The 14,513-nt window shown below is 41.5% G+C and overlaps 1 pseudogene; it reads right to left on the bottom strand.

The window, feature by feature from the left end:
• Positions 1-1,010: 1,010 nt before the first annotated feature.
• On the bottom strand, positions 1,011-2,722 carry LOC144994959 (general transcription factor II-I repeat domain-containing protein 2A-like; annotated as a pseudogene).
• Positions 2,723-14,513: the final 11,791 nt, after the last annotated feature.

Below are 14,513 nucleotides of genomic sequence, written 5' to 3'. Positions count from 1 at the left end.
ACTGTTATTCTCCCTGCCACAATGAAAAGCCAGTGTTCGCCCAAAAATTACATCAATGTATACGACTGACCTGGGAAACTATTCTATTAATGAAAAGGAAGGAACGAGCGCATTTAAGTATTATTGTCCCATAATGCCTAATCCTATCCAGGATTTATTTTCTCAGCTGCTGAAATGGCTCCCAGGGTGCGAGAACACTCAGATAATGCTGGCGAGGAAGCAGAAAACCAATCATTCTGGCTGGGCTGCAGAGCTGGATTGGATTTACTGTCAAGCTCTTTCATCAGTTTAATAAAGTCTTCTCCTCCACCCTACCATCCCAAACCCCTAGGGTCTTTGTACCTACAAGACCACCAGTATCAGTCATTAAAGGTAACTGAGGGAACGGTCTCTGCCATGGCTGCCATTAACCAGGACGCCCTAAAAGTGTTTGCTGATATTTGGGGCACCTGCAGGGGAATAATTGTTACAGGATGGAGATTGAACCAACATTTAGACTGTGACATTGAAACCTGAACATCCTAACAGAGGAGAACGAGAACCTCCATCTTACTCAGACAAAAACAGCTTTGATTTGGAAAAAGACTCAGTTGCCATCTGATTGGTGACATTTACAATAAAAAAATTCTTATTACAGATTTCAAAGATAACCTCAGGAAGTTGCCCATAAATGACATGAAAGAAAATATCTGATATAAAATTATATATTTATTTATTTTATTTTTTTTAATGTAAAAACAAAACAGTTAACTACCGGTATTTTATTAATGCATCACACTGCGAAGCTACAGTTAATTATTTTATGTTAAATGAATTGTATATAAGATGAGGTTGTGCATGCATGGCCAACAACATATACTTTTTTTTACTGATCTTGTATTAAGGTGCCTTTACAATCATCAATTATAATCTATATTTAGATGCCAACAATCTTTTTTTTTTTCTTACAAGCAATAATCTCCTGAAAGAATTGAACGTTTCAATATCATGAATGGTTAAACCAAGGGGGACACAGTATGGATTGCTCGTATTTTATGCTAAAGACTTTACAAGTGGCTCATGAGCTCAGTTCACATGATAATTGTGAACACCTTCCAACCTCCTTGCATGCAGCCCAACTGTTGGATATTAGGAAATTTGACAATGAGAGTGTACTTTTTCTAGCTATCTTATAGACGTTCTACGCCTTGTACACCCTGTGAGTGTGGTATTTGCATGCTTTTAGTAACGGGCAAGTACTCGCACCTTACTAATGACTAGATTGTTGTAAGGACACCGGATGACAGCACCACCCATCCGTCATAAGTGCGTGCAACTTCCATTATCCTTACAAATATTTCATGACACACACACGACAGTGGTGCATTCTATTTTCATTACCTCTATTGAGGTGTTTTTACGAGCTTAAAGGGGACTGCAAGACACACCTGTGCTATGAGTGCTATCAGTCACAGAAGATCTGTGTTTGGATCTGTTAAACTTCATAACTAAAAATGCCTGTTGACAATGGTAGGTAGATCCAAAGAGGACTAGGATCCTCTGAGCATGCCTCCTCAGGTGTGGAAAGTTCTTCTTTTTAGGGGGGGTAGAAGTAGAAGTCCAGCAGTGAGACTGACCTGAAGCACTCTGCCAGGAGCATATCAGACTGCAGCTCAATGAGTTCCATCTGAACTTCAATTTGTGCATCATCCACAATGGAGTCGAAGGGAGAAGGAACCACGTGCATTTCAGTCTCAAGAGTTTTGAAATCGCCTCGGAAACTCTGCATGCAGTGCTTCTAACATGGTTGAGTACTTTTGGAGGTGATCATCTGGTCTTTTGGCTTCCTTTAGTTTTGGCAAGTGTGTCAGATTATTGTCCTTCACTTGACATGAGAGAAACTGCAATTTTCTTATAAAAGCCTTCACTGCACTGTACATCTCATGCACAAAAAGCCCCTTTGACTGCAGTTTGACATTTAGTTGGTTCATCAGTGCAGTCACATCCACAGCGAATCCAAGATCTGCCACCCAGTCTTCATCTGAAAGTTCTGGGAAGTCATGACCTTTGAAATCCTGAATCTGGCCTCTCAGGTCCCACTTTTCAGCACCTTGCCAAGGCTGAGCCACCTAACAGTGCAGTGATAGCTTATGTCACCATGTTCAATCTCATTTTCCTCCAAAAATGCAACAAATTGTCTGTGATTTAATGCTCTCGCTCTGATGAAGGAAACTGTTTTGGTGACAACATCAACATGTTTCATTTTTAACAATGTCTTACCTCCTGATGTTTAATACAATGCAAATATGTCAACTTAATTTCTGTCATTTAATCCTGCATTCTCTTTAAAAGTCCAACATTTTTTCCAGTCAGTTTGTCCCATTTCAGGTCCAACATGTCCAAACATGCATTTACCTCTCTGAACAAGTCCTTTCCAGTGGTTGTCCCTTTCATTGATCGCAGGGCTGCCAGTTCCTCTGCAGTAATCCCAGGTAAGAAGATGAGTAGCTGGGGGGTGTCACGTATACTGCAGCTTTCATCCAACGCCAGAGAGAAACAGTCAAAGTCAGCCGCTCTGCTCTTCTGCTGAAGCTCCAAGTTTCCTGCGATGTCCTCAACCCGCCTCGCTACCGTGCCTCGGGACAGTGAAACGCTCTCAAACGTGCTCTTTTTCTCCGGCATGTCACCGCAACAGAGTCCAATGAACGCTCCTTTACAAACTCTCCATCAGAAACGGCTCACTGTTCCTGGCGTATTTGTGAGAAATTACATAACTTGTCCTGACGGCTGCATTTCCGGGTGCGTGAAGTTTGGTCAAAAGTCCCTGTTGTGATTGGAGTTTTCCAAGCAACGCTTCAGACTCCTTTGCACGCTCTTCATCAGACAGATTTCTGTATTTCTCTTCGTGCCTGGTCGTGTAGTGGTGATTCAAATTATAATATTTGAACACAGAGACCTTTGCACCACAGATTAAGCACACTGCTTCACCTTTGACTTCTCTGAAGAAATATTTAGTGGCCCATGTCTTTTTGAAAACATGACATTCCTTATCAATTTTTCTTTTCTTGGCGTGTGCTGACATCTTGAGGGTGAGCTGGCTCGCATCACTTGTTGCTGTTGACATTCACTCACGTACGCGCAACTGTCATAAAGTACAGCTTTTCAAAACAAAAGTCCACATTTAAAAATAAAAGCAAAAAGACGGCAGATGTTTGTTTGATTTATGTTGTTTATGATTGGCCTCTTGGGGGCCGGACAGAGGCGTTCAAAGGGCCGGATGTTGCCCGCGGGCCCTAAAATGCCCAGGTCTGGCCTAAGAGCATTAATGCTCGAAAACAGGAAGAGCTTTCTGTTGATATTAAAAATGAGACAGCCAGAGGTTTGTCACAAATTTAATCTTATTCAGCATGAGGAAACTTCTTTCATTAAAAAAAAACAAAAAACACTTGAGATATTTTCTTAAGCTATTGTTGAAAAATTTTGTTAAAACTTTAGTGCCGCTGTATCCATAAAAAAAGATTTTTGCTATATATTGATACGGAAATGAATTCACAATCTGCCATTTGTCACCTGAATAGATTTCCTGACAAGACACAGAGTTGGACCTCCAGCTCACACCAGTCTTCTCCTGTCTTTCCAGTTGAGGCCTGACTAAAGTAGTTTGGCCCAAAAACAATGAGAAATTAGTTTGAAAATTGTCTTCCCAAAAAAGAACAATCCGACAATCCGTGGGTGGCAATGAGAACCACAGACAAAGGAAAAAGGTCGCTGATTCATAGACGTTGAACAGCTGGGGAGAGTTAACGAGGGAAAAATGATCCCCTGCCAGAAGATGTGTTTGAATGAAGACAGATGTTAAATTCTCCACCCAAACGCTTTCCATTATGAGAACAAAGCTGCACATAATGAAAGCAGAGAATCCAAGCCTTATCAGGAAGGAGTTTGACTTTAAAATAGATGTGAAGCACAGGTTATTCTAAAAGTAGAAATCACTGGACTCATACTGCAGATTCTCCTTGATTGTATGCTTGATGAAACCGTCGGTGGTGCTTTGGGTGAATCCCTGAGCGTTAGCTATCCACCATGACCTTTCAGCCAGGAAACACTCTTTACGTTCATCACCATTTTGGGCCTCAGATGAGAAACATTCAATGTTTGCATCAATAAAACAACCTTCATGAATTTCTCATGGAGTTCTAAAGCAACAGAGACAGGAGAGAACAAATAAGAGAAATGTGATCTTTTGCATAAGCCTTTAGTCAAATTTCCCACTAAATGCAGCTTTTCTTTAGAGCATCTTAACTTTGGAGCATGAGCTTTCACACTGGACATGAGTCTGTTCCTAGAGCTTAGGAACGTCTACACGTTTACTGTCAGCTTTTCATCTCAAAATCTTATTTCTCTTACATGTTTTTCCACTTGGTTTGACTCCCCCTATCCTCCACCCCAGTGTCATGTTACCCCCCCCCCCATCTTTTCAAACTGACAAGATTAAGAATAAATGAATATTTGCTGAACATTAAAACAGTAACTTTTTTTTAATTGTTATTCAGTTGAATCAGATTTGAAAAAATCTTTAATTTTACATTTAGTTGAACAACCTTTTGAGTCAAAGAATTTCTACAGTTGACAGGCATTTTGATACACTTCTAAGATCAAACACCTAACCATCTCAGTTTCAGCTCTTTCCACAAATGTTCCACAGAATTTAGATTAAGACTTTTAAAATGTGTTAATCTTCGTCATTCTTGGTCTTTTCATTAATTTATGCTTTGACCTATTCTTCTCTCTTCTTCAGTCAGAGGTCATGGGCAAACCCATGACCTCTGACTGAGACCAAAGCTGTTGATATCCATCCATCCATCCATCCATCATCCATCCATTCATCCACTCATCCATCCATCCATCCATCCATCCATCCATCCATCATCCATCCATCCATCCATTCATCCATCCATCCATCCATCCATCCATCCATCCGTCCATCCATCCATCCATCCATTCATCCACTCATCCATCCATCCACTCATCCATCCATCCATCCATTCATCCATCCATTCATCCACTCATCCACTCATCCATCCATCCATCCATCCATTCATCCACTCATCCATCCATCCATCCATCCATCCATTCATCCATCATCCATCCATCCATCCACTCATCCATCCATCCATCCATCCATCCATCCATCCATTCATCCACTCATCCACTCATCCATCCATCCATCCATCCATTCATCCACTCATCCATCCATCCATCATCCATCCATCCATCCATTCATCCACTCATCCATCCATCCATCCATCCATTCATCCACTCATCCATCCATCCATCCATCCATCCATTCATCCATCATCCATCCATCCATCCATCCATCATCCACTCATCCATCCATCCATCCATCCATTCATCCACTCATCCATCCATCCATCCATCCATCCACTCATCCATCCATCCATCCATCCATCCATCCATCCATCCATCCATTCATCCAATCATCCATCCATCCATCCATCCACTCATCCATCCATCCATCCATTCATCCACTCATCCATCCATCCATCCATCCATCCACTCATCCATCCATCCATCCATCCATCCATCCATCCATTCATCCAATCATCCATCCATCCGTCCATCCATCCATTCATTCACTCATCCATCCATCCATCCATCCATCCATCCATTCATCCATCATCCATCCATCCATCCATCCATTCATCCATCCATCCATCCATCCATCCATCCATCCATCCATTCATCCACTCATCCATCCATCCATCCATCCATTCATCCACTCATCCATCCATCCATCATCCATTCATCCACTCATCCATCCATCCATCCATCCATCCATCCATCCATTCATCCACTCATCCATCCATCCATCCATCCATCCATTCATCCATCATCCATCCATCCATCCATCCATCCATCCATCATCCATCCATCCATCGAGTCTCTTTTTTTATTTTGTTTGATTTCTGCATTAGTAAAAAAAAAAAAGAAAAAAAAAGAAAGAGTTGACGATTCTAAAAAAAGGTCAAACTTTGTCTCATAGGAACTCTGCAACAAAAACATGAGCATAAAGCTGCTCAAAGGTGGTCTTATGGTGTTTGAGACAAACTTAGAAAGACGCTTGAATCCATTAGAAAAAACTCTCTTTAAAGTTCACTGGGCTTGTGTTTTTGTTCTGGTTCACAGGAGGTCAGTGTGCTGAAAGATAAAAAACAAAAACAGAAAAGAAAGAATGATGTGGTTTTCATACCCATAAACGGCATAAATTTACCGTCTTCTCATCTCCATAGTCAGAAGCATATCGTGTTTCTGTCTCTGTTTCTTCATTTTAATCAATAGTGATAATCAATAAGATCACAGCTCTTTTTGAATTGATCATTACGTTTCAGAGGGAATCATATATCTGCATAATCATGGAGGAAAAGAAGAGGGAAGAACATAATGAGGGCTGACTCTCCTGATGTTAACAAATTAGACTTACTGTACGAGGAACACATCATGGCATAACTAAATGTTGCGGGCCACGCATTGACGAGCTCAGGGCGTATTAGATGTGCTACTTAATGTGACCAGGCAAATCTAAACGCCATATTGATCCTCCCCGTAATGCTCTCAGGCTCAGCCTCAACCCCTCGACCTCCATTTCATTTTCCAGTCATTACAGTCAGCCAACAGGATTTAGTGCAGCTGCAGGCGATCTGATGATGTATCCATGGATGGAGAAAAAGAGAAAAGAGGAGATGCATGTTTTCCACCTTCTTTCCTCTGTCAGGCATTGAATCAATAAGGTGCTGATGGCTAAAAGCTAAATATACCTGTCTCCTACTGGCAAGAGAGCACTTCATCCCTGCCCCATCCCAAAAGATCACACCCCCAAAGAAGTCATGCCAGCAGACATTTTGGAGCCTTCAGTAGATTAAGTATTGATAAGTCCATGATTTGGGAAGATGGAGGGAGCAGAGGGGAAGCTCAGAGAAGCAGGGTGAAGAGAAAAGAGACAAGAAAGGAAAGCTATTGATTAGCACTCTTATTCAGAAGGTTCAGCTACAGTGGCTTATTGGCCCTGCACTAAACAATATGACTGAAGATCAATGGGGTGCGGAGGGTGAGGGGTTGTTTGAACACCGAGGTGCTGCTAGCTGGATGAGGGTCAGAAACCAGTGGAGCTGGGTCACTGCTGATGCACAAATGAAGGCACCTCGTCCTCAGGGACACACTAAGCTTTGCTCATTAATAAAACATTCATAAACAAATCCAGGGATTACACAATGGGCCGCGCCACGCCATTCCAGTGGTTCATCCCATGGATCAGGGGTGGCGAACACGCGGCTCTCGGCCAATAAGCACGCAGATCTTTGCGTCTCATCATATTTTCTATGTACTATGCCTCATTTCAAAGTTTTTCACTATTAAACCACACTCAAATCCATCAGAGGGTATTGAAAATAAATAATAATTTAGCAGTGTTTATTTTTTATTTAAAAACATGTTACTGTATATCATATCTCGGAATTTATTATTACCTCAAAATGCAGTAGGGGTGCTATATAAACCCATCATCCTCTCCCTTCCTCTCACTAATGGTGCACAAAGAATTAAACATAACAGGACAAAATAACTAGACAAAACACAGTAAAACAGCTAAACAACTAAACACATTTGGTCAAAAACCCACACTCAAACCCAAATCCGTACAGACTGGCAAAGGGAATGGTATCCCACAATCCCTTGTGGTGCCGATCTAACAGCAGCACCAAAGTTGCACCTACTTAATTGAATTATTTTAAATGAAAGTGCAATTAATGTCTGATAACTACATGTTATTTTTAAGCTCAATTAACTAAAAAGAATTGATTTATCATAACTAAAGCAAATAGTTAAGTTAGATCAAAGTAAAAAGTTTATTTTTCCAACATCCATATGTGGTCTTATCACCCTCTCATGGTGGAAAAAGTATTATCTGAGCTTCTTCATCCACTAAATCATCTTTTAGTGGATGAAACAAACTAACCTTCAACTAAACCTGCTCCAGACCAGGTTATGTTCAGAGCATGAGTTGCTATGGCAACTTGACATACCCTGAAACATACCTCTGTTTTTGGAACCGAAAGGAAGCGGTGGTTGTACACTTCTTTAGCCTCAAACTTACTGTGGGAGCTAGCACAACCTGCTTTCAGGAATACCCCCCAGAAGGATGCTCTGTCCAGATGTTTGTGTATTTGTTGATGTAAGTGTCATTGAAAGAGGAATGTTGAGTTACAAAGAATTACCAGTTAAATACTGTTGGATGAATAGTGAAATATTCCGTTTTTATCATCTTTATCATCATAGCTTTATTGTTTGCTTGTTTGTTTTTTAAGCTAAATTACATTTTCTGTTTTACTTGTGCAGCACGGTGTCTTTTCAAGACACTTCAAAAAAGTCACTCACAAAAATGCAGCGGTTTATTTTTCCAACAGGGAGCATGAACTTCTGTCTGTTTTGCTGTCAGGCTTGTTGAAGTTGTATCAAATAAGTTGTGCTTCCTCCCGCGTGAGCCTGGTTTTTAATGAGGCACCTCCAGGCGAGAACAGACATGAATGTATGAGTAGCTCTTCTCGGGCTGAAATGAAAGCTTTGAAACAAATTCAGTTACTTTTACATATTAATGGTGAGTTGTGAGAAGTCCTTTTGCGCCTGATGTCAGGAACCTGCATACTGCCACAGCTGAATGCAAACTGCAGTTATGTAAGGGTCAAGTCTTCAAAACAGCTTTTGTGTGCTCTCAGAAAGCAGCCCAGTGCAGCAGAGATGGAAATGCAGATCAGTCAGCAAAGGTCAGATTAGGGTCATCACATGCTTCATAAAGTTTTCACAAATATTTGAGCTTACAGTCCGATTGTGCTGATTGAAGCAAAGTCACAGCACTGGTTCTGACTTGGGAAGCGCCGGCTGCAGCATCTCTGCCACGTCATGCTCTAAAAAACATGGAAAACAGACACTTTTAAAGCAAGGATCTGAATACTTTTACCAAGTTTGGAAAAAACTCACCCTCTTTTTTCACATTATGAGGATAAAGAAAAAATTCAGATAAAAATTAACTGTCTGAAAATCCATTACCTTGCTTCAACATTTTAACCCTTTAACAGGTCACACGTGACACCTAAATAACACTAAGTCTTGGACATATTCGAACTCCTCCACCATTTTTCATGATCAACATGAATCAGCTGATGTGGAAAAAAGCAGCTTTTAATGTCAGCTTTGCCTCGATATGCAAAACTATACAAATGAAAAGGGTTTCATGACGGTGCAAAGCCACTTTTCTCTTGGACAAAATGAGCTGATTTATGTTAATTGCATAAACACTTCATTACTGTAAAGTGTTTTATATCAGTGCAAGGCTGCTTTTCTCCACTTCAGAATCTGCTGGAATTGCATTAATTGTGTTAGTGGTTGAAAAGTTTGAAGAGCGGAGCTGCATCAGAAGTTTAATAGACTTTAACACCATTAATGGAGCCTTTTCCAAAGTTTCCATCACATCCAACAATCATTTATCAAAAGTCTGATCTGTTGGTGGAATGCAGGTCGCATTTGTTTATATTATGAGTCATTACCTCCGATTGCATGGACAAAAGTAATCGAATGAACGCCTGATCAGAATAAAAGTGCGTCATGTAAGCACGCCGTTCAGAATACTACGCCCTAATCAGACTCATTCGGATAAAAATTTCCTTCCGATGGAAATAGGTGGGTTATGCCGATTGTTGATCCGATCGTTGTGCATATAAACAGTTTATACCAGATGTGGGTCACTACTGCTCTGGTTTTACGTCAGGGGGTGTGGCGCTCCAGAGAATGAATTGGAGCGTGAACAGGACCAACTGGCTGCTCCGCACGAGGGAACCGTGTCTCTGAGCAGAGCAGCCAAACTCGTACCTTTGTTTGCGGGCAGGTGAAGGTGCTTTGTTACAGTGTGCGCTCTGGAGGAGGCTTTGGACCACAGGCCATCCAGCTGCTCTGTGTGGGCGAGCTGCTGGACTCAGGAGAACCGTGTCTCCGAGCAGAGGAGGAGGCTTTGGGGACGGAGTGTGAGCTAACGGAGGCCGCTTTTGAATGCGGATATGCCGCTCCGCACAGTCCTTAGAAACTGTGTAAAAATTCACGTGGTTTTGTCGTATCAGTCATGTCCAGACATAATAAAGGCTGATGTTATTCCCACATATCCTCATGCAACCAAAATGCACATTGCGGCGTTTCCCGCATGGATTTTAAATTTCTGCTAGGCTAAATGTTGTTAGCACGTATTAGCCTATTCCTAACCCTTCTTCCGTCTCCGTTCCGCCATGAAAAAAAGCAATGGCCGCACAGAATTAAAAAAACACTATAAGCGAACATGCACTTAATAATAATCATAACAATAATAAAAGTACGTTTAGAGGATCATCTTACTCTGCTGCAGCTGTTTGTTTACAATGGAACTCAATAAGTTTTCTTTTGCGGTCGTTTACGGTATTTGCAAGAGTTTTGCGCATGTCTAAATTATTACATAAATCTGGTTTATGTAAATGTTTGTTATGATCGGAAAAAGTTTTTACTGTGCCTGTGTAAACAGTTACACTCTAATCTGATCTTTGATCCGATCAAAGACATTTTGCCCATGTAACCACAGCTACAGTTTCGAGCAATCTGATTACATTTTAAAGTCCCACTCATCTTTTGATCTATTGTAAAAGTCTCCTTAGGGGTCTTTTAATTATTATTCCGTTTTTAGGAGAAAACAAAAAACCTGTGTCGTTTTCTAGGACGTTTCTGCAGAGCAGCAGGAGTTTATTAGAAATCCACCTCTGAGTTGTGCGTTCTTGCTCTGATAGACCTAAAAAATCGAGGACCAAGCCGTTTGGTGAAGCAAGCACAAAAACCGTTAGGCCAATAGGGTTTGGTTTCCTGGCACATACTGAGCAGCGGCCTGCTCATCAATGCACACCTCGTCACTCCTAGCAAGGCTGACACAACCTTGCCTGACGCGGTCAAGGAAGGGTCTGACTCTCCAAAGAATATCTGACTCCTTTGCCTCTTCAGCTGCATCCAGCTCATTTACAATCTTAAGTGAGCTCCTCGGCTTGTAGAATCTATTCCTTGTCATTTTCCTGCAAATAACTGGCACTTTGGTCTTTCTAATCCTCACTGCTTCACCTTTTTCTCCAAAAATAAAGTGCAGCCATTAAATACATTAAAATGGTCCTGGTGTCCATAAGTTCACATTCATCAAATGCCTGCTATTTTAAAACAGAAAAAATGAAACTGTTTTCACATATAAAAATATTGTTTCTAACATGTTTTATGACCAAAAAAATATATAAATATCATGGTAAAAAAAAGGGCAGATGCAGAATATTGGACTTACCTTTCTACTTTCCATAAAATGAGGTTGCTGTAAAGGCAGCCATCTTGGCGGAGAAAAACAGTCAAATTCCCAGCATGCAAACTCATCACATGGCACATCACTGGAAAGCCCAGGATGCCCTGAACAGATTACTATAGGATTTTGAATGGTATCTGCAAATACTTGATAAATTTACAGGTAAACAAAATGACCATTATAAAGGAGATAAATGAAAGGGCCGGTTCTCAGGAGGAGATTCCAGCTCAGATGAAGTAAACACACACGTACATGGATCTGTGTGTCTGCAAGTGGATGCATCAGCATGGAGCGGAGCAAGGAGCTTGTGGGCTGCTGATTGTAGGGTCTACTCCACTACTACAGGCTTTTCAAACGTGCGCTTCCGACTCCAGCAGTCAGAAGGAAGGAGTCTTTATTTGAGAACGAACAGATTTGGACCGAAACAGAGGTTTTCCTGAAGAAGACATGGAGGAGAAACAGGAAAAGAGAAAACAGCACCTAGAATGCATAGGGCAGTGTTTTTCAACCAGTGTGCCCTGGGACAAGTGAAAAAAACAATGAATAAATCTTCTAACTTAACTTTTATTACATCTTTTAGAAAAAAAACAGCTGCAACTTCCAGATTTTTCTGGCACAATTATCACAAAAATGCATGTGAGATTGTGGAGGGACTGTGGATCAATACAGACGATGAGTTTCTCCTTTTTTCTTTGGATGCTGGTGTGCCGCGGGATTTTTATCAAGGTTAAAGTTTTCCGTGGCTCAAAACAGTTTGTAAAAACACTGGCAAAGAGCACCTAAGAGACAAAAAATATTCAACCTACAGTCACAAGAACTGAGGACATTCAGACATCGCATTATCATTTCATTTAGGAGGGACATGAAATGTTCTGGTCCATTTTGGTGTTCTGAATGAGGAGCAGGACACACTTTTGTATTTGTCATGTGTGTGTCATGTGTGTGTCATCACAGAAAGCCAGCCAGGATTGGAACCGGGGACATTTTCCAAGTGACTGTGCTAACCTCTGCACCACAGTGCCAGCCATGTTTTTGCACTATAAGTGAAGGTTGTCTGAATGTTTTTTGAGCTTCCTGCTTGTTCCTCCTCCCAGCTCAGCCTGGCCTTCAGCTCTCTGCTCGAGTCTCCCGGATGACTCTCTTTGTTTATCAGGTCCTTCAGGTCACTGCTTAACCACGGCTGATTATTAATGAGGCACGTCCCGCTCCTGCAGGGGGACACACACTAATGCAGTCTGTCACAGTCACTGATGTTGTCTCTGTGTGGCTCACAGTCTGCAGAACTGAGACCCCCCCCCCCCCCCCCCCCCCCTTTAGAGTTCCTTCAGTCTCATGCTAAAGTGTAAACGGATGACTGGATACATGGAAACAATTGATTTGAATGTTGTTTGATCACAGATTAAAGCTGACAGAAGACTGTATGGAGTTTACAAACCAGTGATGCACATTCTGGTTTTTTTTAAGTTCCTAAGGCTGACCGAAGGACAGGAAAGTGCTGGAACATGTTCCTTCATTTTTCTGTCCTCATAAGCTCTTCAAGTTTATCTGAGATCTCACATTTGTTATGTCAGCCGAGGGCATAACGGCTGCTATTTTCCTGCTCATGTTTTTTTTAGGCTCTCAACTGTTGGTTAATAGTTATCTGAGATAATCCTTCAATGGGGCAGCATACAAACCACTTTGCAATAAAGTGATTTTTATTTCTGATCAGCGTTTTTAGAAAGTGAATGTCTGTCTAAATACTAAATACAAACTCGAATTGCTGAATGTGTGTAAATCATGGGATGCAAGTTTATTTACTACAAGCTTTCTCTAGCTGATCCTTAACCAGCTTCTGTCTTCAGCTTGTTTTAGTTTCAGATAAGTTCCTTCTGTTTAAAGTTCATTTTGACTGATTATGAAATATCAAACAATCAGAAAGACGCTGACTGTTTAGGTACGAGTCAGTAGTCTGTGATTCACGTGGTTTTTCTTCATCTGTAACGTCTTTGTTTCTTTAGTGGTTGGTTTTATGTGTAGGACACTGTTTGACAGCCATTCTGAAGCTTGAGAATCTGGATGTTGAGCTGCAGAGGAGGAACAGCGGAGGCTGAGCGAGCAACATCCATAGAAGACAAATTCCCAGCTGCACAGGGTCATCATGGATGAGGTGAGGCTGAACAGGGAGAAGTCAAATCAGGATTCCATTGATAAATGATTAGTAAATATTTAATTCTGGTTTCATTATGGATAATAAGGAATTTTTCTGTGTTTTGCTGCATAAATTTCTTCAGTTCAATTGAAGTTCATTTGTTATGGAAGAGATTGTGTGGCATAATTAAAAATAAAAGTCAAAACCAGAAATGCTTTTTCATTTTAAAATGTAACTGCATTAAATGAATAAAATTAAAATGAAAAATCAATCCTTCAAAATGCTTTTTCATTTTCTACTTAAAAACCGCTTATTTTGTGTCATTATTAAAAGGAAAATGCGAGCCAGTTTAGCTCGTGCTGGTTTGCGGCGCCTTCCCTCCGTGAAACCCGGGTTCAACTCCGGGCCGCTCCCTGTTCCCTTCTCTATGCCGGTTCCAAGCCCAGTTTGAGAAGGTTGCGTCAGGAAGGGCATCCGGTGTAAAACATTGCCAAATTTACCATGCGACTTGTTCGCTGTGGCAACCCCTGATGGGAAAAGTTTGTTGGTGGAAGAAGATTAAAAGGAAAATGCAAAGAGGGGATTGCATTTTCATTTTTACATCCACCATGCGAACGCTATCATATAATTCAATTCCACTTAGCATTTCCAGAGGGGAGGCGGGGCGATGAGAGTCAGTGCCATCTCCCTGTGTCTGGCTGCTAACGGACACATGCTAGGAGCAGTGCGGCCAGGCTTGTAGCTTTGTGTTAGCGGCAGAGGAGAGTGCTTTGTGACGGTTGTGCACTCCTGATGATTGTACACAGCTTCTCAGGACTACGTAGCAGCATTTCTGCCTTCCGCGGTCCTCCTTCAGACGCACCGCGGTTCGTCGAAACTCCCCCTCCCCCGCACTCGCATTGTCTTCGGACTGGCAGCCGCCTTTGCATAGCGGAGCACGAAGCCCCGCAATCCGAAACTCCAGATCGCCGAAGGCGGAAG

The sequence above is a fragment of the Oryzias latipes genome, chromosome 10 (genome assembly GCF_053564925.1).
Source record: "Oryzias latipes strain Hd-rR chromosome 10, Olatipes_Hd-rR_3.1".
Lineage (NCBI taxonomy): Eukaryota > Metazoa > Chordata > Actinopteri > Beloniformes > Adrianichthyidae > Oryzias > Oryzias latipes.
The sequence above is the reverse complement of the archived record's forward strand: the minus strand, read 5'-3'. Positions and strand labels throughout refer to the sequence as shown.